Genomic DNA, 25,035 nt, shown 5'->3' on the forward strand with positions numbered 1-25,035 from the left:
CATTACATGAATGAAGAGTGCTTACTTGCCTGGTACTGTTACCAGTGAACTATCTAAGGATGGAGACTGAGGTGGGTGTTTCCACAGAGTGAGAGTCTTGTTAGGATACAAACCTCTAGAGGGAAACTGTATCTCCAGGTGTGGATGAGAGCTAGGCATGTTCAGATCCAAAGTACATCTTGTCTGAAATCAGTCCAAATCTGGCAGAGTTGCTTTCAATTGATAAAAAACACTACTTTACAGCATTAAAGACATAAGAATACTATTATGGGACACAAAGAGAAGTAAGTATATGTAAAATTAAAATATAAGGAAAGTGAGTATTGAGAGAATGAATGACAGCTGTGTATTTCACAGAAAAATTCAAGGTAAAGGTCTCAGATGGCATTTGACTGTGGTATACGTGCATGCATTCCTCTGGTACATTTTTAATTTAATATATATGCTTTTTTTCTTACTTTCTTTTTTTTTTTTTTCCTTGTAGGGAAAGCCAGACATTATTGAAACAAAACAAAACAGGGAATCTAGCACATCTACATAAGTGGTAAAAAGTAAGACTTCTTAAAATGCAATTTTTAACAATAAAGTTATATTTGTAGAAATCGGAATGAAAAATATTGACAATTGTTTTATCGACATAAAACACGAGTCTACTTTCCACTAGATAGGGGATTTACTGATATTTGCCTCTAAATCCATAACTAGTTTAATGTGATGAGATAGACATCAAAAATGAAAGAGAAGCTGTTCTCGGTGAGTCACTTGCATAACTGGTGAGAATTCTGTTTCTCTTAATGAATTTGTTTGTTACCTGCTGATGACAGATCTGCCCACCATGTATAGACAATTTCAGAAGGAAAGCAGCAAGACACAGCACTTCCATAATACCATAACTTGCACTTGAGTTGGAGTTGGAGAAGTTTAATAATGAGTTTAATGAGTTGGAGAAGGTTAATAAAATAGCAGAATAGTGGAGCTTAGTATAAAGAGCTGAGTGTCCTGGAAATCAGTATCACTTTGTGAGAAAAAACATGCATTGCAAAAGTTGAATTTGTGTAGTTGCAATTGAAATGGCTGTGGAAATATTTCATATAAAATCCATGCTGCTTGAGAATACAAACTTTACAAATACATTTTACACGTCCAACCAAATAAGTTTTTAGTAGGTAGGTTCTGTGTAGTGTAAATTGTATGTCAACAGGCAGATGTCTACACTAATGAAAACACTCTGGAAACATATGTGTTGTAGATATAATAAACAAGAGTGATAAAGTTTTGTTATTACATGCCCAAACTCTGTTCTAGCATAAGTTTTCAACAAAATGTGTGTAAATAATGATACCAAAAGAACATTTGATTTTCACAATAACTTTAGTGAATGAAACAGCTTACAAGCACTCTCTACAAAAGGAGGTATTTATTGTATATTGGCACTGCACAGATATTTAATATTGATCTCTTCAAACATTCATGAAAACAGATTCCATACTTGCTCAGTCCTTTCATCGTTACTTAATTCGTACATATTGCCTTGTACTCTTTACAGGAAAGGAGCTTAGTTGTGTTTTTAAATTTTATGTCAGATCAGATGGGTAAGACTGGTATTTAGATTTGTTCTTCAGTATAGTTTGCTTTCTTTTTTGAGTTATGGTCACAAGCAGTTGTGACAGCTGAAATTGGGTAACCCTGCTTCCAGCCTTGGTAGCGCATCAGCACAAAGTGCAGTTATACTCAGAACAAATAAGAAGAGAACCAAGACTTTGTTTCTTCCAAGAGATTGAGAACACGGAAAGGAAGAAGAGATCATCCTACATTAGAGTTTTCTTGTCTTTTACTTCTCTATCTGATTGAAGAAGCTGGAGAATGACCTCAGGGTCATTGCATTAGGGAAGATCCTAGACTGGGATCATACACCAAGCCACAAGGCTCTTATTTCAGTTCTGAGAGAGCACAAAGCAACCAGTCTTCACTGGAAATTCATGCCAGGAATAGCCTCATTGCCCTGGTATGCAAGTATCACCTAGTTTTATAACATCATCAGAATAACATCACCAAGCTGTTTCCTTCTGCAAGATGACAGTATTCTTCCAAGATTTCAAATCATGCAAAAGAAATTGTAACCCATGTTTTCATGTCAAAGCATTTATAATGAGTGTACTCATGCAGTATTTCAAACCCTGTGCTCAGCTGAACATTTATCTCAGCTGAAAAAATTTTTGTGAGTAGGAATTCGGGTGATGACAAATATTCACTCAAGAATGGGTGAAATCTAAAAGGGGAAGTGAAGCATGGATCAGAGGGAATTACAGGTGCCACAAACCTTACCCAAAATCTTCTCGTCACAGAAACAAGCTGCAAGGATTTTACTCTTGCAGTTATGCTCTAACTCTGTAATGATGCCAAAGTCCCTCTGTACATTACGGAAAAGGAGACAGAGGTAGGCTACGGAAAACAATAAGTTGTGGATTTCCTTTAAAACAAACAAACAAAAAACAAAACAAAACAAAAAAACATTGCAGAAATGTCCCATGCAATTTTATGAGCAGTGCTGCCATCTCATCCGTTGCCTTACCTGGAGAGGCTGAAGATGAGATTGCAGCCTGTCTTCTCTTCTCAGAGCCAGCCAGTAAGCACTTAAGTTAGATTTTGGCTTGCTAACTGAATTGACCCAAGGGGAAAGTTTTTGTTACATGTTAAAAAGAAAGCAAATATTTCTTTGGTGAGGCAGGTTTGGATCTCCTAACTCTTTAAAATTGCTTCCTCCCTGGACTGCCACATTTGTAACTCACTGTATCCCCTTCCATTCTTAATCTAAACATAACAGTCCTTCTTTCAGCCACGAGTAATAATCCAAAAACCACATCAGCCTCCTCTCCCCTACCCCTCACTCTGAGGTGGGGGTAGGAAGAAGTAAGCTAATAAAACAGTAACTTCTCTTCCTTCCTTCCTCTACCCCTCCCATGTAGACAGATTTTGACAATAAATGTGAACATCACATAATTGAAACATGAATTGAGCTATTGGATAAATCCCATGCTAATATAGGGGTTCCCAATGAAATGTGTTCACATCCCAAATCTTATTCAGAACCGAGTCATCTTGCTGGAATTACAGCAAGACTTTAACCCAGCCCCTGGGCTATAATTTGATTGCCATCACTGGGAGCTACAATTTCACAAGGGTGTCTCAAAATTTAAGCACAGTAACCCAGACCTGTTAACCTCAGTTCAACGTTGAACCTTATCCCCAGCCTAAGCATAATCCAGAACAGCATTTCAGCATAGCTTCTTTGAACTATCACTGATTACAGGCACTTCTGATCAGAGTTCTTCTGCTCTTTCTTCCCTTCTGTAACACAGACACAAGTGCACTCTTCCTCCCTCTTTCACTCTCTTCCTCTCATGAAAAAACCCACAATTTAATGGCAGCTGAAGAAGGAGCTCAATTCTGTCACAGTTCTGAACAAGGAATGGAGAAAGGGAGTTTATGATCTCTGTGAAAAGAGCACATGATACAGGGAAGAACATGTTGCAAGGGAAAACAGTGTGGAAAAAATCACTCATCTGCTTTCTTCTGCCTTTTGGAGTACTTTGAACCACTACTTTTGGACTGTCTTTAAACTGATATTTTTCTGAATGCCTGTATAATCATCTTGCAGCTCGTGTATACACCTAAATAAGGTCTAAAAAAAATGATCTGAAGAAATTATGTATTTTTCCTTTCTGGAATTCCCAGAGGTTTCTAATTAGACCTTGATGTATCAGACCAGTTCTGAACTTGATGGTAAATCATTTGTCATTTAAGACCTAGATCCTAAGAGATACTTTGTGCTTCAGTCCTGCTGATGCTAATAGAGTGCATGTCATAGTTTTGGAATCCCACCCCAAAATGTGTCATAAAATTTATGAAAGTGAGTGAAAATAGAAAGTACTCTGTCTGTCTGTCTGTCTGTCCTGTGCCTTCTTGGAAAAATATCTGAATCAAATAAGGTGCTTTTTAATGTAAAGTCTTGCAATCATTTTTCTGGAGAAATCTTAGTGCAAAACAAAACCTGAACTATCAACACCCAAACTGTTGGTTTTTAAAATCATAATATACCCATATTAATAAGGACTGATTTTTGTTTGAAGAGTTACAACGTCAATACGAGGAAGGAAAATGCATTAAAAATACAGTAAGACGACACGCCAGAATGAAAAATTGCAAAACCGAATGTGTTTTAAGACTGATACAGTAGGTATGGCAGTACCTCTTGTAAATCAACATGCAGCACTGCCTTGGCAGTTGTTTGCATACGTAACTTGCCTCAAGGAAGACTGAAGTTGTTTCTTTTACTGAATGTTTTCATCAAGAATAGAACAAACTGAAACAACTTCAGATTCTCTTACAGTTATTAGAGGTAAATCACGTGGGAGAGCAGGTCTGTGCACACCTTTTCAGTATAAGCCATCCTCATTCTGGGTAGGGTAGCAGACTGCCTGACTGAGCATGCGGCTGTCAGCCTGGAGACCTAATCTCCTGGTTCTGCTGTGAGATTTCTGTGGTTTACTTTTCAAAGATTAATGTTGCTGACCCCTTTTCTAAATCACACATACCTCTGCTTTAATCAAGTAGAAATTAGTGTTCCAGCATCCCTATTTCTGTATGAATAAGCTTCCACTCTTCAATAAGCCCTAGCTCTTTATGAAGTGCTGCATTTGGCTCCTCAGTGCCACTGTAAAGGAACCTCAAGTTGAAGTTTAATTTAGTACACAATGTGTCTCACAAAAGGAAGCTGGCTCGCACTTGACATGTTGATACACTGCAAGAACTCATAAACACAGCACCAGCTGTACCTTGCAAATGGAGTTTTCTACGTGTCCCTATTAGATTATTAAGTGCACGGAGCAGATTTTTTCCTTTTTTTTTTTTTTTTTTTGGTTACATAAACTAATTTAAAAATTAACTATTAGGAAGCAAGCTGAACTACTAGAAATAAACCATGTGAGCCCAATTTTGGCATGTGATAAAATCCGGAATCTTTGCTGCTGTACTTTGTGTGAGTGACTACAATACCAGCTAATGTCCATTGTGGTGCAGTTTCACTAGGAACTGATGGAGAACTCCAGATCCTTCAGCATTACCAAAGAGCTATCTGCTGGTAACAACTCTCAGCTTTACTAACTCAATAGTGTCATAGAAATCCAGAAATTCTGGTTCGTCCCCTCAGAGTCAGGGTAAGGATGATGAAGAGTGTAACATATCACTTGTCCTGTGGGGAAAAAAAAAATCTTTACCTCATACTAAATTTCAGTGTACCCTAACCACGTGAAGCCAGTGCTAAACACCCCTTCAGTTGTTTGTGCTTTCAAAATGGTTTGGGTCCCTGGGACTTAAGCCAACCCAGTGGAAGTGGGAACAGCATCCTCAGCTCTTTGACTGCTGTTTGGGTTGCTTTTCTCACTCCCAGCCTCCTGCCTTTCTCTCTGCAGGGGTCCCCTGCAGAGTGGGCTGGCACTGTGACCCTGTAAACGCTGTAAACCTCCAAACCCACAAGGAGAGCTAGCTCAGATGCACACACCTATTCCCAAAGCAAATGCTCTAAAGTCAGGCCAGCAACCACCATCAGGCTTCCATCTTTTTAAGGAAGAGCAGTGTGACTTGGTCACTGTGCTACTAGTGAACTTTAAAGCCTTTTTGAGTCTTCCCACCAGATTGAGTCTCCGTCAACAGCTGTGGGCAGGTATTCCTACAGTTTGTCTGGGATATGAAATACTCAAACAGTTGCCAAGCACTCTCCATCCTTGGGGTGCAGGTTTGCAAAGGCTAATATTCATTTTCCTGGAAGCTCTGCAGTACAGAATGGAGACACTCAAGTTGGGGATGTTTTGCAGGTGAAGCAATAGGTGTATTTCTGCACTGGTGTTTGGAAGGCCAGCAATCAGTGCCACTTACAGTGCACACGGACTCATTCTCTGTGAATCTCATACTGATGGATGTATTGACATCTTTTCTCCTCTCTTGCTTTGTCTGTTTTGCTAGAGCATTTATGCATATTCCTCCTCTTTTTTATTTACAAGTTATAAATTTTGGGAAAAAAATAGGCTTGATCCCAGTGCAATAAGTGCACACGGAAGCCTTGAGAGTCATAAAACTCAAGGCACATAAAAGAAGTAAAAAACATGCAAGAGAGGTTAAAAAACCATGCTATTTGCAGATTTGGTGAGCTCTTGTGTTGAAGCCAGTGGCAGAGTCATCAGAGCACAGGTGCACACCACATGACCAGGTGATAGAAAAACAACCACAGAATGCGATTTTGAAGAGCCTGATGATGGTTTGTCTCTGTAATACATCCATCCCAAGGTGCACTAATACATCTGTTTCATGTTTAGAGTCTTTTTATTTTTTTATTTTTACTAGTAGCTTTAAAGAAAGTCAAGAAGATGAATATCTACATTTAGAAGACCATATGTTAACAAGGGGCTGTGAGTTGACATGACAAGGTTGGTGAAGCACGCTCACCATATGCAAAAGTGCTGAGCAGCATAAGAGGTTTATAAATGGACAGGGACTCTTGAGCCATTGCAAAAAGAGAGACTCTCTCTTATGGACATTCCTGAGGATTTTGGCAGGCAGACTTGTGAGGTACCATTACCAGTTTTGGAAGTACCTGAATTAGGTAAATTTACTGCAGCACTAGTAAAAAAACAACATATTTTCAACTGTAGAGATGAGTGCTGAGTAAAGGGACACCTGCTCATTGCTTTGTTACTGTTCCCACTTGACAGAAATCATGATGGAAGAAAGAGGAACCAGAAGTGCAATAATTTCCTTAAGAAAGATTTGTCCTATCCAAAATAAAAAGCAAGGTACTGGAGAAGGGCTGAGCAGTTGGGCAGCTTCAGTTGTCAAATAAGTCAGAGATAGGAATGTCTGATTTCTCACAGAAACTAAGTTTCCCCTGGGAACTTTGGTTTGAAATCAACTCTACAGTCTTATATATGGTAGGGCATCTGAGATGTAAGAAACCCAACTATTTTCATAAACTTTCCAGAATCTGTGTTCCAAAAAAGCAAATTTTGTACTTGTCTGAACAACAAAGATGTGTGTAACACCTTTCATTTGGCAGGCAATTATTGATTTCTTCTCCATCAACCTGATATGCATCCTGTTTCATGTAAGTCTTGGTTGACTCATTGCAGGGTCACCCTAGATGCAAAACAGTGACTTTGCTTAACATTATGTTGCAGATTTGGCTGTGTGCAGGCTACTGTGGAATAGTGCCAATAGTGCCAATAGTGTGATCTACAGTATGGTAGAAGAAATTTCCACAACTGTAACCTGTTAAACACATGATTCCACTGACTAAAATATTAGTCTGTATCAGATTTTGCTTCTATTTTATTTCTTTTACTCTATTTTTTGCAGGTGGTATGGAAAGGTTTTAAAGACAGGGCCAGTACTATACTACATGTGCTGTTGTTTGACCAGAAAAGTACTTAAAACTTTTGAATATTGGTCAGATGACATATTCCTACAAATAATATCTCTGGTCTTTTGAAAGGCGTGCAGAGGTTTCTTAGCAACCGTTCATGACTCACCCAGTGGGACTCAGAAATTCTCAACCTTTCATCTTTTACCTTGCATTAAAGAAAACTGGACTGCTGAGATAAAAGGTCCTTCCAGTTACAAGGAAAATGATCATTTAATTATTTGTCAGTATGTTGCAGAGGAAAAAGGGTAGATGTATTAAAATAATAACATAATTATATCCTTGATGTCTCTAGAAATAAACAAGGAACTAGCAAAGAACTGACTGCTTGAAGAAGACTGAAAAAAAGTAATCACAATTTGAATCCTTTATGATGAACATTATTATTACCAAAAACATATTAATTTTTCAGAAAACAAATATCTATATGAATGGCAAAACTTATTGATCTCTCATATTCTTTTCAGAATGGAATAAAAATATCAAATAAAGAGGAAAATACATGAAATCTGTGTTAATTTCTTGCATGCAAATATAAAATCATAAGTTTCACCTGGTTCTTGTGAAAGATGCATCAATCTCATAATCCTGACTAAGATGCGAACACCCAGACTGAAAAAAATTTATCCACAAGATTTTTACTGAACATATCCTGCTTTATATTTGAGTGTCTTACTATGATTATGCAGTTGTGGACCACACAGCAGTGCTTCTTTATGTAATTTTGTAGGGAGAATATTAGAACAGATTGGAAATCTTCAGGAAAATAATTTTAAAATTTGTGTGATAAAAAATACTATGAGCTGAGATTTTTCACTGGAATATATCAGTTTTTGATAAAACTTTTGTAATTAAGAGTTCCTCTGGCTCAGGAAATAATCTCTATCAAAGACTTATCGAGAAGAATGATACATCTTATTGATTGATTTTATGAGAATAATCCATCTTCTGTTCTTATAAGAATTATCATTTTCCCTCTCCCCAGTTAATTGTGATATTGCTTAATTTAGGATAAATTTAAATGTGTAAATATGGAGAGGCCACATTTAGCACCAGGTTCAGACCTCCACAGTGACGTACAACTACATAATTCAAATCAAATCTAGAAAATCCAAGACCTCATTCTCAATGCCCTTATCTACCTTGATCCACAACACTTGTTCTATTATATAGAAATAAAATGAGAAGTTGTACCATATGATGAAAACCATGGCTGTAATGATCTGTAGAAAGAAAGAAACAAAAAAATCTCAAACTGTATTCGTGAATCTCCTGCCTGATCTGCTAATTTTTCATAAATATGTAAACATTCCTTGGGTCAAAGGAGATATGGCCTCAGTTTTTCTTAAGTTTAGCATTCACATTTAGATGTTCCGCACCTTTTCTTGAAGTTCACACGAAACCAAAATATCTACTCTCGGATATATCTAATGTAGTTCTGTGCAGTGATATTGTGAAATACTTCATTTGACTACTACACGATATGGGGCAAAAATGATGTGGGGTAACTAGAAAAGTGTTTTATGCTTTTGATCTGAGTGTATTTCCAGTGTCTATTTCTAGCAAGTAGATTTATTTTTATTTATATTTTTTGGAAAATAACTGAATCTTTTCTCTTCCTCACTGAAATTACTTTTCAGTGAGGAAGAGAAAAATATTTCCAATACCATATATAAGAAACACTATCAAGCCAAATATGACTTCTTATTCAGTCTTGGAGCACAATTTGTGGAAGTGGTTATTTTAGTTTTGATGATAGACTAGGGCTTTTATGTCATGGTGGTGCATCTAAAAATGCCACCTTAACTCTAGCTTACTTTCATGCACAATTTTTTATCAAATGTCTGTTTCAATATGACACTACAAGTCTGCCAAGATGAGTTGTAAGTGCACCCCATTTATTTCAAAGGCTTTGAGAACCTTAGCAAACTTTTAGACAAAAATGGATTGAGCTTTGATTTTGTAATGAAACTTAAAACCAGTCGAGTTTCTCTTGGTTTTGTTTTTCATTGCAAAAAACTCTGATTTGTAGGTAGGTACAGCTAAGTGTATACATTCATGTTCAGCAGTAAATGTGCAGAGAAAGAAATGGTAGAAGAGTCATCAGATCTTTCTCTGCAGTCGGCAATGCCTGGAAAGCTGCCCTACTTCATTGCAATGCAGATTTGCAGACTTTGGTCCAAAAAAGACCCGTTGGCGAAGTTTGATACTGAAAAGTAATCTTCTTCAGGAAATGAGTACCAAAGAATTGTTATACCATGTAATAAGAAAGAAACAATAAAGATCCCTGTTGAGAAAGTAGTTCTGAGTTGATGGACAACAGTCATTATAAACTGAACTTTCAAATAAAAATACCTTCAACCTTTTAAAAGAGTTTCTGTATTTTAAATATGGACATTCACATTTCAGACTGGAGAGCTTCCAAATGACCCCCTGACTTCAAAGGTTAAGCACTACGAGAGAACAATTGCAGATACTCGGTTTGAGAAGGAAAATATGATTTTATAGCTGAAACAGACTATAGAATATCTCTTCTAACATTTCAAATCTGTATTAAAGAGAAAACTATTGGGAATAGTTCAAAACAGCTGATGCTGAATGAAGAATGAATTTACTCTTTAAGTTGCTCCATGGATACTACCTCCTCAGACGTTGCTTTTAAAGACAACGAATAAGATCTTGTCTGTACTGACTGACGGAAGTCATGTAAATTAGTGACGAAGTTTGAAATAATTAAATGTTTATGAGAGTAGGTCTGCTGCTGAAGTAATCAGAATTATCCAGTCATCTATGACAAATGTGTGCAAATTAATTGAAATAGAAAGGTGAGAATCCCAAGAAAAGCAATCCATATAGCCACTACCCTTCCCCCTTGGTCTACTAAGTGCTGTTAGGATGTTTACCTTTCCTAAGGCCCTGGTTTCTCTACTGCTGCTTAAAGTGTAATTGGTTTAAATAGGGAAGTGCAGTGTCTCTGGGTTAGTGGTGCAATGGTTGCAAGAGAGGTGGAGGGAAGTTAGATGAATTTGTACTGCACTGCTTAGGAGATGAAAATGATGATCTCCCATGCTACACCAAAATTCAACAGAGGGGAAAAAAAAAGAGAGAGCTTTACTAAATTTTCTCTTCTTCTCTCACAAATACATAATAACATACTCCTTTCCAAATTCTGCTGTTTGTCTACAGTGAATGCTTGGGAAGATTAGTCTCTTTTCCCGATGGCCCTACCTACGTGCAACTTCATGCACACTTTTGAGTGAAAGGGTATTTTGCCAAAAGTTCTGGTGATAGAAATTGATATGGAGAAGAAACATTAGGAATCCTTGACAAGAGGCACCTAAAGTAATCAAAATATATGTGACTTTACTCTATTTCACCATATTACACATTGTATTAAAATACTCAGTGCTACCATTACGCCTATTAATGGGCTTAAATTTTGTAATGGAAATCCTTCCTGGCACCACAGCTTCAGGAAAGGAAATAAACTGACTCTGTTATGAAATTCATAATGGAATCATAGGGGGATAAAATATCATCTCAGATTGGGCAGTTTTGGTCCAATGGAAGTTATTGTCAATGTGATTTTAAAATCAAAACTGAAGTAACAAAAGAGGAATATTTACACTAAGAAGTGTATGATATAAACACACAGAGGGCAGCTTTCCCCTTCAGACAAAGTGTTGATTCTGTGAGCATGCCTGCATGTATGTATATGCAAACAGTTCTGGGGAAAAGGTTGTGCAGTCCTTCCCTAAATTTGGAGGGCACTGGCTGAGGAGGAAGTTTAAGATTTCAATTGCAGCAAACTGGAGGTGGCTGGTCTGGATGTAGAGCTGCTGGTTCCCTTGATGGCCAAATCCCTATTTTGTCTCTCTTTTCATCCCTTTCACTAGGAAGACTTGAGCTGGTCTTCATAGGTGCCAAGGTAAAGAAGCCCAGCAGTACCACCTGTTTGGGTAGATACACATGGATCACACAATTTCCTGGGAAAATGTGAGAAATTAACTTCATTTACTCTATTGCTCACCTAAGAGGAGCTAGCGTTAAAGGCAGCTGAGGCCTGTTGGGGCAGGTTGAAAAACCATGTGGAGGGGAAAAGACTTGTTTTATATTCTGTCTCCTCTCTGAACAGCTGAAATGCGTTCTTCTGCTGTTTTTTCAATCTGCGCAGAGTAGTTTTCAGCTTTGTGTAGCTTTTCTTAAAAACAAAATAAAACAAAGCCCCACAAAAATAGGGTCGTGACTTCAAGCAGTATTTCTTACTGACATCACAGTTCTTCACTTAGCACGGGTAGTTATTCTATATATATTTTCCCATTCAGCAAGAAGTCTTTCTGCAGAAATACTGTCATCTGTGAAACTTTTCTGTTCAAATATTGTAAATAATAAATTTACATCTTCTGCCTCTCTGGGGAAAGAATGAAATGGCACAGAAATACAGGAGAGACAAGTCCTTATTTTAAGGGCTTTTATTTGGAGCTGTGTTTATGTTTATATTGCATTTTCTGTTTCCATTTTTTTCATAAAACTCCTTATGGAAATGAGAAAGGTAATGATATTTTAGCATAATTTTAAATTTATTTGATATTGGCTTTAATCAACAGTGAGTTCCTGAGTATATCCTGCAGTCTAATGAGCTGCACTGAGCTGTCATTGAAGAACCACAATCCTAATTTGTTCAAATTTCTTCTGAATTAGTCTGAAAAAAAAAAGCAAAAGCAACACAAAATACATCTCACTGCTACTGCTATCTATATAAAAAACACAAGCAGAGTAATAGAAAAGTGATATGCTTCAGGAGGGAATGAACGTACTTTTTCTCATGACATGGAGCTGTGCACTGTATTGGTGAAGGTTCTCTATTTTTAAGTCTCACAGTATCACTCATAGTTTTGTCTTACTTTTCCAGTGTATTTTTCATTAAGGTGGAATTCAGACATATGAACTGAAGGATTAGAGTGAAATCAGTGTAGGAATGGATCTAATGGCCACTAACGCTCCTAAAAGAAGTGACTGGATACCATTACACTAGATAGGTAGGAAAACCCTTATCACCTCATACTACCAACACACATTTTCCACTGCACTTGCCAGATCTCTTTTGTCATGTGGGAAACGACTTTTGTCATGTGGGGAAAGTGGTCATCCTTGCCATAACATAGTTAGGATGTTTATAAAACTAACGTAGTTTATTAATAAGTAATCATTGTGTAACTAGGCCTGAGATCTACCCAGATATATTACCCATTACTTAAATTTTGCTAACATTTTTTTTCAAGTAAAGGCACCACATTTTTTTCATTATGGTATGGGAGGAGTGAAAAGGATCCATATCACATACAATTTAGAAACATAATGGAGTGTTTATAGAAATGGACACAAATATTGTAACTCTTACTGTACCTCTCCATATGTATGCTATACTAAAAGTGACTCAGTCACTAAAAGGAACTAAAACACACCTGCCACATGAGATCATGTGCTCAAGAATGAACTTTTGAAGAGAAATACTTAGCGCTAGGGCTTACTGAATTTGGAGGAGCTGAACTCAGTACAAAGAAGGACACAGCCTAAGTGTCTGTCCCAGAGAGCAGAACTTCCTTCTTGAATTTCCATGCCAAAAGAAATGAAAAATAACTGTGTTGTTCTTGTAGACAACAGAATTCAGTAAGGTCTAAAAGAGAAGTACACTGAAGTAGGGAGATATTAATTACATAAAATTCTCACAAATTCAGTTTTTCCATTGCCCCATCCATCTGAAATGACCAAAGGATATAAAACAGTTTATTAAGTGTAACTTGAACTTAAGTTTCCAAGAGAGGCTTTCATTTGGACATTCATACATTATCTACACCTCTTACATATCTTACTCCTCTTCTAAACACTTGGTTTTTGTGATTAGTGACACAGAGTACAAGGAAAGTAAACAGAGAGTTTTTGGAAAATGATGCTTGATCGGGGCTATTTAACATATTAATTTAAGATTAATATATAGAATTTAACATATTAAAGACATTGATGCTGAAAAAGTACACTCCTTGGAAAGGTATCCATTATCTGCTAATGCTCAGAAGCATGATAGAAACTATTCAGAACTGAATGGGATGGAAGAAAAGAACAGAAATTTCAGTAGTCCCATTGCAGTGCAGGTGGCTGTGTTGGATAGTTTGGTCAGTGTTGTGGGTAGCATTCTCAGTCCCAACTCAAGCACAAGTAAAGCACGCAGTGTGAAGCCACGTTAGTGACAAAGTTAACGCAATACCATGTCTCTGAATACAGACTGCAAAACATTGGTCGGTGGCCTACTGCTCACACATCTGCCAAAGGTGTGAGTGAAATTTGCTGATCATATAACTGAAGCAGGAGCTTTCTGTTAGCCCGCACTGGTACTGACCACTCAAGCAGACCAGCTTGTATCTCTGCCCAGACTGTGCAAATGGCAGAGAGGTCTGGTCTGGTCGGTCTATTTTCAACATCATCAAAACAACACTGTGTAGACTTGAGCTAATGCAGAATCATCCCTGAGCTATCTCTGGTTGCTGTGTCTTTGACAGGAAGGAGGCAAGTGGGACAGCAGGTCTTGCTCCATCACACTTATGAACACAGAAAGAAAAAAAATTACAAGAAAGAGAAAGTTTTCTCAGTTCTGTTAGCTGAATCCTACTTTCCATTTGATGTGTCAGGGGTGGCAGGAGAGTATGTCAGAGAAAATGTACAAATGGCATAAGAAAGAGGTATTTAAATATTGTCCAGCTGCACTGTGTTGTCTGGTTGTCAAGTGAATTGGGAAGAAATGAGAGAATATGGGGGAATTCTGGCCTGCTCTTAGTTTCAAGAATTGCTACAAATATCCAAACTTCCAAGCATGGCTAAGAAATTAATGTTTCTGGCGGTGTGAAGAAGTGGCTCAACATGTTCCAAGGCCCGCTGCTGGACAGCTGCAGTGCAATTAGCTGCGAGATCATCCAAAGTTTGAGCTGGGTCTTATGGGTTTTGCTGTTTCTTCTCCATCTGCCAAGTAATTCTTCAGTAAGCTGGCATAACGTGTATCATCTTTCCTTGCAAGAACACACTGCATGTTCCATATCATACAAATTCTTCCTTCATGTGTTCTGTTAAAATAGGAAACTTGGCCTTTTACAAGTGCTTTTTTTTGACTAGGCTCTTTTCCTTTTCCTTTTCCTTTTCCTTTTCCTTTTCCTTTTCCATTTCCATTTCCATTTCCATTTCCTTTTCCAAGAAAGATATTTATTTGAATTAGTCAAGTCTTTGAATAAGAAATACAGCAACGTCCCAGCTAGCCTTTCTATTTGCCAAATTCTCTGGCACTGTTACCAGTGTGAGTTTTGCCATTTATATTAATGACGGATTTATTCTCCAGCACTTCTAAGTTTTCATTTAACTATTATATTTGAAAGCAGTGGACTACATCTTATATCTGATGTCACCCAGGAGATGTGTCCATTTGTAAAAAGGCAGGAGACAAAGGCATCTTAGAAGTTTGCAGGAGGTAGTGCAGTGATGTTGCCTTTACTTTTCATCCTCTGACTCTTTTGATAAAGTGCATCCGTTAATAAAAGTAAAATTCAGTGATGTTTTACAATGTGATGTTTAAAGCTGAAGAAAACAATCCTTATGTCCCACCCACTTAGCAGCACATTGCTGCTATCAGTCTTAACCACTTGCTTCATATAGAGTCAGCAAAGATACAGCTAAGGATGCAAATACTGCCATTAGAATCATTTTTATTTTGTTGAAAGAGGCATTCTGAGACTTACTGGAGGTAACATATTTTGACGATGGAAAAGAATTATAGTGAGCATTGAATAGTCTGTGACACACCCCAAAATGTTGCTATTATTTTAGCCTTACAAATGTTTCCAAGTCTATGAAAATATTTTTTGTTGTCCTGATATGGTGTGGTGGAGAGATCCCAGATTTCCTACGAATCTGAGAGATTAGAGTGATGCAGCTGACTGTGTTTGGGGACACGTTCCAGGCCTTTGAACTACCTAAAAAATAGGTCTCATCTAGCATGGGGTATTAGGCACTTGGCATGCAAAGATATAAGGCTTCCACTTACCTTCGGCCAGTCACCGGGAGAACAGGGAACACTCCTGCACTCAGGGGAGGGATGGGTGTGGGCATGCTGTGGGCTGGAATGAGGCTCTCATGATCCAGATGGAGAGCTGCAGCCTCTGCAAACCTCCTCCACAAGGCTGTGGTGGCAGGAAGGATGGAACAGTGTAAAGCGAGCAAATGTGCTGTGTTTTGTTCTTAGGGTGGGGGAGACCCAAATCAGTTACTGTCTAGTGATAGATGGGTTCTTTCTGGATATTGCCTCTTTTCCTGGGTTTTAATGAATCTGCACCTTTGGGCAGTACTCTCCAGGAGCATCTCAAATGCAGAGTTTGTGTCCATATTGGGCCATCATCCTGCAGCCAATACACAATTTGAGCTTTTCTCATTTTCTAATACATTGCACTTTTGCAGGACGTTCATCCTCTTATCAGAGTGCTAGAGGGCTTCTGGAATTTATCAAAGTTGTTTCTGGGACTGATTCTACTTCAGAACATTTATATTTTGTAGTTGTAACTGCAAAAAAAGCCGTATCTCCTTCTTGTGTAAAATAACTGGCAATCCTGTATGAATATTTCATTAATATGTGAATTTCAGCCCAGATTCCTCCTTTTTTGCTTTTCACTGACAGGCTATATGGAATAAATGGTGAGAAAGGCCTTCACTCACTGCCCTTCCTCAGGTAACAGTGATGGATAAAATAAAACTGTGCCATAAAAATTTAAAATATTTTCAGTGCAGACACATATTCCCCATATTGTACATGGCTTTTTGTCCTAAAATAATAACTGACAATTAGATAAGATACCAGGCCTAAAAGATCTTTATCAGCATTCCCCATTATATCCCATATGAACCCATCTCCACTTGATTCATACTCATCTTGAGAACACAAAAAGACTGCAGGAGATTTCTATTCTCTCAGTGGCGTAGATTCTGTTCTGCACTGCAGTCATATTGGCAAAAGTGTTCCCAGACCCTCTGCTTGTTTCCAAAACAGTGACCCAGGAAACACTGTTAAGTTTTCCTGCCAACGTGCAGGTTGATTTTTTTTTTTTTTTTCATTTTTATTGGAGACTTTAAAGACAGAAGAAAGAAATGTCATGGCTGTTCTGCTGCTGCAGACCATGCCTTGGCCGCACCTCTCATGCTCCCTCACAGGTCTGGCCTTTATCTCTGTAACTGCACAGGCAGGGGAAATGCACAGGAAATGCACGTATGTCTCTATTCTTTTGTGTTTCATCAGCCATCATCTGAAAACATTTCTGAAGGTCACCGAGATCTAACTTGAGGAAAGTGGGACATTTGTACCTGAGTAAGCAGCCGCCAACATCATTAAGATGTTATCTCTACCATTTTTAGAACTGGTTTTCTGTTTAATGTTTATAAACAAGTTACAAGAGACAACTGAAGTTGTACATTTGAAGTGTGGTACAACACTGAGTCAGTATTTAGAGACACCTGAGCAGTAAGAGTGGGGGAACAAATTATGTCCTACAAACCAGTTTAAGATGCATCCTTTGTAGTTCAGTCCAGTTACAGTTTAGCGGTGACACTGTATAGTAAACACGGCAGAACTTCTGTACAGCAAGATTGATATCTGACATACTGGTGGAAACCTGTGCCTTCTGTATCAGGAAACAAGTTGCTTTTGCAGGGAGTGTCATGCTCATCCCTTCTGCTGGGGGACTTCCCCTTTTCACTGGTTCATTGCTGCCAGTAAAATCACTGCAAAAAAACCGATTTCTACTCCTTTTCAAGTGCTGTCATCCCCATGTGAATAATGCAAATGGAAGAAAAGATAGTTCTCTGAAATACCTGCACAGGGTGGCCCTTCTGAAATCAGACTGAAACAGTTACAGAAATAACAGCATTACACTGACTGGGCTTTTCTGTTGTTTCCCACAGTCAACAGGAGTTACCCATGCCCAAGTTCTCCTGTTAGGACTGGTGTTATTCTTTACTGCAATTTGTTAAAAGAATCTACCTTTTATATCTTATGTAAAAGTATAATGACATAAATGTAATATTTAAAAGATTATTAAAAATGACACACAACCTGGCACTTCAGCCTCATCAGTGCTCTCCTCCTTTGTCTGAAAATACAAACAGGATGGGGAAGAGTGCTTATCCAGAGATTATAATAGTAGCATCAGCTTTGCTTCACCATTTCTGAAAGAAATGTTGCACAAGTTCACTTGGGCAGATCTGCTCCTAATCATCAGCAGCCAACCTCGTTAGTATTGAACATGATTTTATTGAAACTCTTGAGTAATCAACCCAAGTACACAGACAGTAACATGAGGATCTGGACTGAAGTGCTTTCATAGCCTTGCCTGGTCCATTTAATTCCTGAAATTACATGTACTCATGATGATCTTGCTAGCAGTTTTTTTTTTTCAAACACACTTCACGGATGTCTCCCATAAGGTGCAGCGGGGATGGTGCATGCTCAACAGGGACTTGAGATGTCCAGAGACATGTGGTGGAAGCACCTGTACCATGTCTTTGGAGTTAGCATCTGGAAAATTTCAGAAAACTTGTTTTTTGAATTATCATCAGAATCTAAACTAGTGCCACCAACACTTTTAAAATCCCAAACACAGAACGGAAGACAGAATGCAAGGTTTTATGAACAATTTTCTCACTACAGTATTCTTGCTGAGGTAGGTGCTTTTCCAGAGATGAACCCTCAACCAAAGTTTTAATGACTCCCCACAATGAAATCTCTTCTGCAAGGAGCCCTCCCGAACAGTCAGAAACAGTTCTCTCCTTGCATTGCCTCTGTGGCTACATATCTGTGTTTTCAAAGATCCAGGCAAAATCCAGGCTCCCACCTCCCCCTCTTACCTATACCATGTTACCCAGAGTGCACACTTCAGGAGAAGGCCACTATGATCAGGCAGTCCTCTCCCTTCTGCTCTGCCATATCCTTTCTTAACAAGCCAGACTTTATGGTGCTCACACCATAGCCTGTGAATAAATAAATTAAATTGTACAATCTGCCACATAGAACTCTATTTCTCCTTGGCAGGTCTTGCAGCACAGTGCAACCACTGCTTGCTTGGTGCTGATCATGCCTCCGGCTGGTCTTTCTGCACGCTTCCCTCTCCAGGCTCTCATTAGCAATCCTTTCCAGGGAGATTGGGTGGCACACACAGCAAGGGCATTTAGCTTAAGCCTTCCGCCAAGCACACTGCTTGCTGAGGAAAAACACCTGTTTCGCTTTCATAGATCAAGACTGTCCTGGCTCTGTAGACTGGTACATGCTTTGCATTTTGTATGCAATTACATTAGCCATGCAAAATGCCAGCAAGGTTGATCTCCATGCTAAACAGGACAAGTAATGCACTATCAACTATTCAAAAATGTTATGTTGTTCTCCTCCTCACAACCCACCCCCAAAAACATTTCTGACGATGTACGTTACTAAGGACGTTACTAAACCTCCTCTCTTTTGGCTTCTGCACTTAAACTCCTGAGAGTGAAGATGCAATACTTGTAAGTCGGGCTGTGGGTGAGCTTACAGACATCTGTATAAATTGTTCTGAAAGGTGAACAATGAGAACATTTTGTGTTTTTTGAAAGAAATAAAATATACTGACTTCCAGCACCTGGTAAATGAAATCAGTTTCATATGCGTATGATACCTATGTTGTTATTCTATTCAGAATCTTCCTGCAAAATCCCTTTTTCCAGCCCACAGTCTTCACTAAATCACCACCATCCTATCTGCTTCCACTGTGTCCACTTGATCCGCAAGGTTAAACATAAAATTCTTGATTTTATTTTCAGAGCCCCTCACAGCCCCTGCAAACCGGTTTTTCCTCTCTCATATATCAGTTCTCTGCTCTGCTGCTAAAACCCATTGCCCACTTTTTAGATTTTCAGATGTTTTTGCTCTCCTTTTCATGCTGTCTCTCATAACTGGGAGTTACATCCTGCCAATATTAAAAAATGAAGAATGTGTCATTCTTCAAATCTCAACACTTTTATCCACAAAATCTTGCCCAAGTGCTGGCCTATCATGTCAGTGATTGCTATCACTTCTATCTTAATGTTATACATCTGCTGTAGTTTACATTATACTTAGCAAGAAACTCTGACCTAGAATTTGGCACAGTGATGTCCTGATCTTCTGAACTAATTGGTTCTTCAAGTTGCACAACCAGAACCATAGGATCGTAGTAGAGACCTTAAAGCCCATCCAGTTACAATCCACGGCCGTTGGCAGAGTTGCCATCATCAGGCAGCAGATTAGGCTGCCCAGCGCCCCAACCATCCTGGCCTTGAACACCTTCTGGGATGAGACATCCATAGTTTCTCTGGGAAGACTCTTCCAGTGCCTCACCACTTTCACAGTAGAGAATTTCTTCCTAGTACTTAATCTATTTTTTTCTTAGCACATAGTGTAAATCTACCATCTTTTAGCGTAAAGCTCCTGTCCTATCATTACACCCCGTGATAAAGAGTCTTCCCACATCTTTACCTTTCAGTATTGGAGGGCCACAAGGAGGTCTCCCCATAGCCTTCTCTTCTCCAGCTGGAACAAACCCATTAGCTATTCTTTGTGGGAGGAGTGCTCCATCCCTCTTAGCATTGACATGGTCCTCTGGACCCTCTCCAACAGCTCTGTGTGCGTCTTATACTAGGGCCCCAGAGCTGAATGCAGTATTCCAGGTGGTGTCTCATGAGAGTGAAAAATCACCTCCTACCACCTTCTGATTACACTTACTTTTAGGCAGCCCAGTATATGACTGGCTCTCTGGTCTGCAAGCACATATTAGTGACTCATTTTCAGTTTTTCATCCACCAGCACACCCAAGTCCTTCTCCACAGGGCAATAACATCATAATAACATGATAATAACATCGTAATACATCATTATAACAATCATAAACATACAAACATGACTAGCAGATATTGATATTGCACAAAGAAACCAAATTATGCAAGATTACAACTCCACTTTTGAAGAGAATGACCTTCAGAACTGTACAACTGCATAAATAAGCTTGACATCCATTTATAATAGTCATCAAAACATGCCCTTTCTTCTAGTTATGGTGGCGGCTTCTGATCATGATTTCTTAAACGGCTGCTTCTTTCCTAAATCTTTTGGCCAAAGACTACCAATTATCCTCCTGTCTGATTTTATTTTTTCCTTAGGGACATACCTAACTTCTTCCTGCATCTGTGTTGAATACCTGATATTGGAAGCCAGTGGAAAAAATTCTATCTATCTGGCCAGCTCAAAGACATCCAAGATGGTACTAAGTAAATATTGTGTGACCCAGAAAGATGGAGAACCTATAAGTTGGATTCTGTCATGCACCGCAGATCCTGAGAGTTTTTGCTCATTCAGTCTGTGGTCCAGTGTTTCTACATCCCATGAGTCCTCATAGCACAAAGGAGTTGAATAACACTACAGATGGGTTAACCAGCTCTGATTTCTCACTTCTTTTTATGGTCACGCTCTCTTCACTATTCTGTTCTCTTTCATAGTTTCCTCATTCAGTCTTGCTACAGGAAAGTATTTTTCTCATTTTACTACATTTTCTTTGCTGAGAAGCAAACCTTTACAAAAAAGTCAATTGTTGATCCTTCCCTTCCCTTCCCTTCCCTTCCCTTCCCTTCCCTTCCCTTCCCTTCCCTTCCCTTCCCTTCCCTTCCCTTCCCTTCCCTTCCCTTCCCTTCCCTTCCCTTCCCTTCCCTTCCCTTCCCTTCCCTTCCCTTCCCTTCCCTTCCCTTCCCTTCCCTTCCCTTCCCTTCCCTTCCCTTCCCTTCCCTTCCCTTCCCTTCCCTTCCCTTCCCTTCCCTTCCCTTCCCTTCCCTTCCCTTCCCTTCCCTTCCCTTCCCTTCCCTTCCCTTCCCTTCCCTTCCCTTCCCTTCCCTTCCCTTCCCTTCCCTTCCTTTCTCTCATTTAAATAGGTCATTGTCTACAAACCTGGCTGGGACTATTCTTGCCCGAGAATGCAGGTGGCACCATCTGTCCCTGTGAGCTATGTGCCAGATGATTCTGGCTTTGCTTTGTATGTGAATATTTTTTCTGCATAAAATTGCTGTATGCAGACCATGTGAAAATGACTCCGCCCCAAAGGCTATGAAAGGCAGAAGGCATATAAAATAACAAAGCATTCAGGAGTTTCTTTTATTTCAGCTGCATATAAAATACAAATTTCTATTTGATATTTCCTTTGAGGCATCTCAGTCAGAGTTACAAACAATCTCTAAGGTAAAATGTGGGCTTTTTTTAGAGATATGCTTTTTCTGAAGGCACAGATATTATCTGTCTTGTATTTCTACCTAGGTAGCCTGAGAGAAAGCAAAGCGTCTCTTCTGTGTCCATGGGGTAGGTGGAATACAACACAGTGGAGCTCATCTTCAGTACCTGCAGCACCAACTCTAGAGGTCAGCCTCCCACCTGCCTCAGACATCCAGAGTGGGGTCATCCCATTAAGCTGGATTTATTTACTAGCAAAGTCCTCTATTTGTCAGAAATACCATTTTTTAGGGGAAGCTTCCTTCAGGGCACCAGACTGGTAAAAGAATTTTCCGTTAAAGGTACTCACTGATCTACAGCTCAAGACTGATCTCAGTTATGCCCTGTGTCTCCACTGAAATTCATCAAATTTAGACACTGGGCAACACAACAGAGATTCACTGGGATTAAACTCTCAGTTACATGCATGCAGCCCCCGTGGGTTCAGTGGAGATGCAAAAGCATACAGGATGGCAAAATTTGGCTTGTTGTTGCATATCAAGATGCAGGTGGCACCATATGCAAAAGAGCTCTGGTTATTCAGCAGATGTTCCCAGCTGTCTCAGAGAAAAAAAAGCTCACACAGTTAATCCACATTTGGGCAGGGATCTGTTTGAGAAAAGTTACATTTGTTTGTTTTTTCAGTTTGTTGAGGTTACTCTTCGCTTTGAAGTTTGCTGTAGTTCCTGAAGAGGAAAAAAAAATAATTAAGAAAAACACCCTTCATCATTTGTGTAATTATTAATTCTGTAAAAAAAATAAAGAGGCAGAAATTTACCCTGACTTTATACAGCACCTTCAATTGATGGGTTGGCTAAGTGCTACTTACGGTCTGTTTTCCCACTCAACACCACTGCTTTTGTTGAGAGAGTACTCTAATCTGATCTGTTTATCTATGCAGGTTTAAAAGTTTGCACTCGGTGTGTATTTTGGAACATCAGAAATATATATCACCGTTTCATAGGAAACCTAAATAGCTTTGCTGTGATAAAGGACATGGGAGAGAGAAGTACTTAAATGTAAACAACTGTGATTTTATCCTTAGGAAAAAGAGCCTTGTTTCCCGACAGTAATGTTTGCTGCTCTGAAGTGCTGCAAAAGATCCGATCTCCACCAGTGTGCACAGTTGCTGTACTTTTTCCCCCTCCTTTTCTGTCTTTTCCTCCTGGGGATATGTTCTGACAGTTATAGACAATAGAGTGACCGCTGCGTCTGCAGTATATTCCTTTTGAAGCACAGCTTTTTGAACAGCTTGCCATTGCAGCTTTGAGTTAATTCTTCAGTACATCTCGCTCATTTTGACCAGCCTACACATTCTTCCCGGTCATACAGATTATATTACAGCATTTGCAGACGGGGCTGGGAAGTACAGCCAGCCCTCTATGAACGCAGTTCCCAGAAAGCCGAATCTGAGCTCCTCAAACAGAGCTGCAGGAGGAACCGGGCTGTCACGCAGTTGCCCACTAACGCCACAGCTCAGAGGAAATGTTGGTTTATCTCTCGCGAACAGTGAAGGCTCACTGCCACCTGTGGGCAGCGGCTAGCATCAGCAGATGCTGGGAAAACAGACGGGGAAGGTCACTAGCTGCGACGGCTCTGCTGGTTAAAGACCTTCGATCGCTACAGGACCTGCTGTGCCGCCCGTCTACCAGTACTCGTGGTTTGCAGTGCCCGTCCTTCAGACAGCTGCAAACCAAACCGCCAAGGAGACGCGGGCCAGCCTCTGGTGGACGGTCTCCCAGGGACGAGTTATGCTGAGCCTGTGCAGAGCTCCGCTCCACCCTTTTTTTTGGTTGATGAAGTCTCCAGTCTCACTTATCTAGCACCCCTTAAGGGATTGCTGCGTGTGTCCCTTAACTCCGCCTGCCTGCTTCCTTTTTTTTTCCTAATTCCCATCCCCCCTCCCCACACACACGCTGGAAAAATGAGCTGATAGTAGAAGCCTCACCCTCTCCATCAGCCTTCTTCTCCGGAGACAGTCAAAACCTGCCTGGATGCCCTCCTGTGTGATCTGCTCTATGGAACCTGCTTCAGCAGGGGGTTGGATTTCATGATCTCCAGTGAGATGCCTCCAACCTCTACAAATCTGTTCTTCTGTGAACCTGTCAGTGGTTGAAGCATTATTAGTAGAAGGTAGAGCAGACAGTTCTGGTATCAGAAACCCTGTTTTCTTATGAAAACTAGGCTAACGCTATGTGTGGAGGATACAGTTTTTAGATATTCCTAGTGTCAGTCCTGTAGATTCATCCCAGAGCTTGGCTGGTAGACAACAAATGTTCTTTGAAGTCATATGCTTACAGAGTGGCACTTGGTCCAGTTTCCTCAGATGTTTTGTGGTGGAGAGAAACAGTCTATATAGTTTTGAATGTGCTAAAAATGAAATTCTGGTGAGATTAAAGCATCGTCTTGACCCCAACTCAATTTTTTTTTAGTGTAAAATAAAATCAGGAATATCCATAGAAAATAAAAACCGGTTGAAAAGAAAGTGTAGAAGTGAGAAATACTGTACATTTTTAAAATTTGCAAAATTTCCAAGTATGAAATGTTATTAAACTAAACTAAGCATGTATTCCTGACCTTACATATGATTCTGTATGCGCTGTTTACAAATGCATCTTGTGAGAGTTTATATTCCTATACATGCACATTTTCATGCAGTTGTTTCTGTGAAGTGGGGCTAACTCCCTGTGTTCCTCTGCATTCACAAACTCACCTGCAAATTTCTCCACTCACAGAGTGGATTGCCTGAGTGGAACACAACCACAGTCACGCCAAGCCAAAGTCTGCATGTGGCACAGATGTGTGTAACTCTTTCCACCGTGCCTCCACCGAATGAGGATTTGTAGAGAAGGAGACTCTTCATATGTCTTTACATTCAAAATATTGTTTGGTAGATGATTAATTTAGAGCCACATTCTTCCTTCTTTAGGTTGTATTCCATGCCACTCTCTGCCAGGTAGGGCCAGGAGGTGCGCTGCTGGGGAGCTCAGCAGGTAACGCTGCACTCAATTGTGATGCACAAGGCTGCATTGCATAGCACCCATCAGTTAAAAGCACCAAGCACAGCAGAGCTGCCAGACATCTTGGCTCTGAGCAAGTTGCCAAACACCACCATAGGTATGTGATCTTATCTTCTTAATAGTGTGTAAAAAACTTAGCGCAATTTGGACACAGTATAAATACTGTTGACAGTGTTCTTTAACAAAATTATTCACAGTAG

The 25,035-nt window shown here is 39.5% G+C and overlaps 2 long non-coding RNA genes across 2 annotated transcripts; both read right to left on the reverse strand.

Annotated features, from left to right (window-relative positions):
- Positions 1 to 16,521: 16,521 nt before the first annotated feature.
- LOC101749092 lies at positions 16,522 to 21,592 on the reverse strand. The gene is made up of 3 exons (XR_213760.5): positions 21,501 to 21,592; positions 18,404 to 18,526; positions 16,522 to 18,074 (listed from the first exon to the last, which is right to left on the reverse strand). It is a non-coding gene; the product is annotated as an uncharacterized LOC101749092 (long non-coding RNA).
- Positions 21,593 to 21,719: 127 nt separating this feature from the next.
- Positions 21,720 to 24,800, reverse strand: LOC121108545. Its single transcript, XR_005843093.1, has 3 exons — positions 24,529 to 24,800; positions 23,764 to 23,917; positions 21,720 to 22,501 (listed from the first exon to the last, which is right to left on the reverse strand). It is a non-coding gene; the product is annotated as an uncharacterized LOC121108545 (long non-coding RNA).
- Positions 24,801 to 25,035: the final 235 nt, after the last annotated feature.

This window comes from Gallus gallus, chromosome Z (genome assembly GCF_016699485.2).
Source record: "Gallus gallus isolate bGalGal1 chromosome Z, bGalGal1.mat.broiler.GRCg7b, whole genome shotgun sequence".
NCBI classification, from domain to species: domain Eukaryota; kingdom Metazoa; phylum Chordata; class Aves; order Galliformes; family Phasianidae; genus Gallus; species Gallus gallus.